The sequence below is a fragment of the Heliconius melpomene genome, chromosome 11 (assembly GCF_056956725.1).
Source record: "Heliconius melpomene rosina isolate 202511_hmr_F chromosome 11, ASM5695672v1, whole genome shotgun sequence".
Classification (NCBI taxonomy): Eukaryota; Metazoa; Arthropoda; class Insecta; order Lepidoptera; family Nymphalidae; genus Heliconius; species Heliconius melpomene.
The window spans coordinates 5,883,600-5,888,793 of NC_140399.1; positions in this window are offsets into that span (position 1 = coordinate 5,883,600).

A 5,194-nucleotide genomic window follows, 5' to 3' on the forward strand; every position below is an offset into this window, starting at 1 on the left:
GATGGTAGCTATCTATATAATAAGAATTACCACACGCGACACAACACTTAGTCGGGACGCACTTGTCACTGTTGAAAGCAGTGCCCAATCGACGGTCTGCATTCCCGCTGTCCAGTGCGGGGCGCCCGCATACGTGCCCGCGGCCCGCACTCGGTGCCGCCGATGCTGCTACGCTGCCGCTACCGCCGCCACGCCACGGCGCACGCGCACCGAACAACGCGTCCACTGTTCGAAGCGCCGCCGATGATTCCGCGCCGTTACATATTTCGATTTGCTTACTCTCTGCAATTGATATTTCGTTTGCCTGACAAATTTTTATAGTTTTTTCTAAGGTCAATTCCTCTGTCCTTAGTAATCTGTCACGAACTGTAATGTCGGATATGCCACAAACGATACGATCTCGTATTAAACCATCCTCTAAATGCTCAAACTCACAGTGATGACTCAGCAGACGCAACGCAGTCACGTAAACGTCAATAGTTTCGCCCGGTTCTTGAACACGTGTAAAAAACCGGAACCTCGCCATTGTTGTATTATGTTTCGACACAAAATATTCATTAAATTTTCTAACGAGCACATCAAAATCGTCCTGGCTCTCATCCTTTGTGAACTTGAAGGTTGAAAATATGTCATATCCATCAGGTCCGATCAAATTAATAAGTAAACTCGCTTGTACTTCCTTTGTTTCTCTGTACACTCCCGATGCCTTTAAAAACACTTGGAATTGAGTATACCATTTACGCCACGCGTCCGCCCGATTTGCAGGGCCACCTTCCAGTATTAATTCCGTTGGAGGTCTAGCGTGTTCCATGTTTAATAAAAAACAATCATTTATCTGTTTAAATTTAACACCGCTGTCACCATGTAGTAAAACAACTAGCTCACGACCAAGACTGACTTTTATTTCTTATAACCAGTATTACAAATGTTTTACATTCTACCTTACATTTATTAATATTACTTAATATACAACAGTGTTTTGAAATCATTCATGTATGGGAAACATGGACGTCGGGTCTGACAGACCCAGGTCCCGTTTAGAAAGTTAAATACTCACGTGTTTTGAACCCAGAGACACAACCACTGCTATCTATACTCATTTTGTCATTAATACGAAAGGTACTGAGCGACTCAGTGGCGGAGGTCACCGAGAAGTGACTGATTTGTAGAATTCGTAGACCTAGATGGGTCTGTCAGATCCGACGTCCATACTTAAAGGTTAAGATTAGTTATCATTTCTTTTATCATTTTTAGTAAATATTTTATCTACATACCTATTTATGAATTTATAACAATATGACAATTATGTACTTTGATCAATGACATAATTTTTACAATTAAATACCTTCATTATGACGACTACCGTATCAGTTCATTTACTTGACTTCAAAGATCGAAAACTTCTGACGGTATTTATAATTAACTAGTGGACCCAGACGCGGCTACGCCTGCTTAAACCATAAGAATATTTATTAAATATATTATTTTCAGTTTTCAATAGAATTAGTAAGAAAATATAAGCTTAATTAATTAAAACGAATTATAAGTAGAGGCATATTATTAGAAAAAATATCTGAGAAATTGAAGTGAACCAACATAAGAAGTAAAAGTAACTATTCTTAATATTAGAAAAAGTACCTAGAACCGTACTTAGAAACTACCTAAAGCAATATTTTTTGCCAGCAATATCAAATAAAGTAAGAAGAGAAACAAAGTGTATTTTAAATCTATCTATACTAATATAATAAAGCGGAAGAGTTTGTTTGTTTGTTATTTGTCTGAACGCTAAGATCTCTGGATCTACTGAATCGATTGACTTTGTTTTTGTTTTGTATGAAAGCTGCATTCTTCAGAAGGGTTATAGGCTATATAAGATTACATTACACATATGTACTAATAAATTAAAATACTTTCTAATTTGACATGCAATTTATTCTGCCATGTTAATAACAACCTGAAGAAGCCTATAGCACTTCTGAATAATGCAGCTTTCATACAAAACAAAAACAAAGTAAATCGAACCAGTAGATCCAGAGATCTTAACGTTCAAACAAACAAACAAACAAACAAACTCTTCCGCTTTATTATATTAGTATAGATTGGTGGGATTGCCAGATACTGAATCAATTAAGTTTAAATAAAACAAATACTTAAACTCCAGTCCTATCGCTTTGGCACAAGCCTGTATGACTGTAAACACGACAGGTTGTGGATTCGATTCACACTCGGGGAAATGAAATAATTAATATTTTTATTTCTTATCTCTGGGGCCGAGGTAAAAGCGTGGCGTTAAGTACCGCCACTCAACACTCAATTTCTCTTGAATTCGGTGGAAAGTAGTGATTGGAGTCTTAGCACTAAGATCCCTCTACCTAACCTGCTACATGCGGGATACAACGCGAAGCAACAGTAACCAAGCAAAACGTCGTATTATGTGATTTCCGAATTGCCATCACTTCGAGGAAGTGTATTATTGCCCATATAAATTTATTGCGAAATATTATGACACATATAATTAATTCCTTTATTTCCTTCTATTGATTGCTTGTAATATGACGCGGTATCTTCTTAAGCTTACATTTGCTGATAAATCATTTATTATAGCGTTAAAAAAATATAAATAAAATTTATAGGTAATAATTATCTGTATAAATGAGCTTCACTGTATCTCGCACACAGGAGGGTAGCCAGAGAGAGTAGAGAGAGAGACAGTATGTTCCCACATAGGAAGCGATTTTTTAGAGGCATTTTGTGTTAAGTGGCGGAACTCAACGCCGGGTTTTTGGTTTGGTGCTAGGGCAAAGAAATGAAAATCTAAGCAAATTACAATTATTTCCATTATTTCCATGAGTGAGGATCGAACCCCCAACGGTGTTACAGTCACACCCTTGTGTCGCTGCGCTACAACGGCTTCAATTATCTGTATAGAAAAAATACATACAATATTCCATTGTTTTCAAATGTAACTTGTTTTTGGGGCTATTGTTCGTTTATCTGTCTGTCTGTCTGTCAAGATCCTTTATCTCAGGAACGATTGGAGATATCGTGTTGAAATTCAAACCATATACCTAGATTTACGACCTCATGATTTCCTGACTTAAATGTAGCAAAACGTAGTTGATACATTTAAGTTTGCGGGCATATGCACTAATTTTGTATTAAATGAACTACAAATATAAATTTACAATTTTTTTTTTATGAAATACGTATAAATTTTCGATTTTCAATTTTTTTTTTATTTTTATTGTAAGTTGTAATTTCCTGCCAAATTTGATAACTTCACGTCCACTGAAACCACTCTTTAAGTTTTATTTTCCTACAAAATGGAAGAAATAAATTTCAGCATGATCTACATGCGATTTCCAAATAAATTGTCTTGACAGATGGACAGGCAAAGAGATAAACTTACTAACTTACTTATTTACTTTAACGTATCGAATACATAAATTAAATTAATATATTATTTTATTTGTTTATATAATATACAGTTATTTAGGCCACTCGCGACTTAAGGCTTTACGCTCTGAGTGACACTCGAGACCATTCACACTACAAACTTGCAGTCGTACATCGTAAAGAATGAAGGAACGTGCTCTATTTTAAGATAGTATTTACTTTTTTTATAATATGCACTGGATTTTTTTTTTAATAAAATAATTTATCAGATTTTGCTATTTATTGGGGCCAGTCGTGGGGCAGGAGCACAAGGATGCTACAGTAGACGTGACAGGTTGTGGGTTCGATTTCCACTCGAGGTAATGAAGTGTTTAATATTTCAGAGCGACTAGGTCTGGTAACGAGGCAAAGCGCCAGAATTTAGTGGACAATGGGGAAAGGAAGTGTCTTAGTGTCTTAACACTAAGTTTATAGTTCTGCCTTCCCTGCTATGTGCGGGAAACAGCGTGAAACTAAAAAATAAACATTGGTTCAAACATACCTCACGTTTCCTTTATGCAATTAAAAGTCATATTCAAAAGTTTATGTAAATACAATTTTTCTTGCAATTATTTCTTTCGAAAATAGATAAATTTATTAAAATATAGGGGGCATTTTAATAAATTTATCTATTTTTTCTTTATATAAGCGAGAACTAATATATGTATTATAAAGTAAAATATTTTTAGTTTGTAATTACAGAATTTTCATTTCATAAGCTGAAACGAAGTGTTGAGCTTTAAATAACTTCGTAAACACAAAAGTTCTCTTTGAATGGAGAAATTATTATCATAATGCATTCACGCTTTGTTATGATGAGGATAAAATTATTCACGTAAAATTAATTTGAAAATAATTCTTTATAATATTTTACAGCTGTAAGGTCGATATTTTTTTTGCTTATTTTTTTTATACGCTGTATCCCGCACACAGCAGGATAGGCAACAAGAAACTAGTGTTAAGACACCCCATTCTTCATTTTCCGCGGCGGTGAGAGGCGGAACATAACGCCGCGCTTTGCCTCGACGCCAGAGAGAGAAATGAAAATATGAATTTAATTAAATATTTGTTTTTTTCGAGTGGGATCGAACCCACAACCAGTCGCGTTTGGTATCACACATTTGGGCCCCTGCGCCACGACTGGCCTCAACTTAATAATGGTGATATATTATTATGATTTGGGGCTTAAATAATTACATTTACTAAATTTGAATCAATTAATCCAAATCAAAAGGCCAAAGCTGGTTTCAGTTTCTTTGTAATACTTAAGTGTTAAGTGTAGACAAGTCCACATCTCATCATTACGACAGTTTCAGGTGGTTTAACGAAATTTGATACAAGGTTAAACATATTTATTGATCAGATATGAAAAATTGGAAACCCATAATTAATTACACATAATTGCAGGCTTCTTATTAAAAGCAAATATATGTTACGCAACTATGTTATGCAAGTTCCTAAAATATTATTAAACAAAAAATATATTAAAATGTGAACAATGTGAATTCTCGACTTCGGTATTCAAATGGAGGTCACATTTAAGACCAACCAACCCAGCTTACCCTAACCACTACCATATGCAAAAGTATTTGGTATTCGAAGCCTTACAGTGACCTATAGCCACCATACAAAGGTGGTAAAAATGTATGTAGTCCAAGGTCCATCAATATAAGCGATGGTGCGTACAGCGATGGTGTATGCGGCGAGCGCGGCCCGCGCCCCGGGCCCGAGCGCCGCCCGCCGCAGTATGACGCGACCC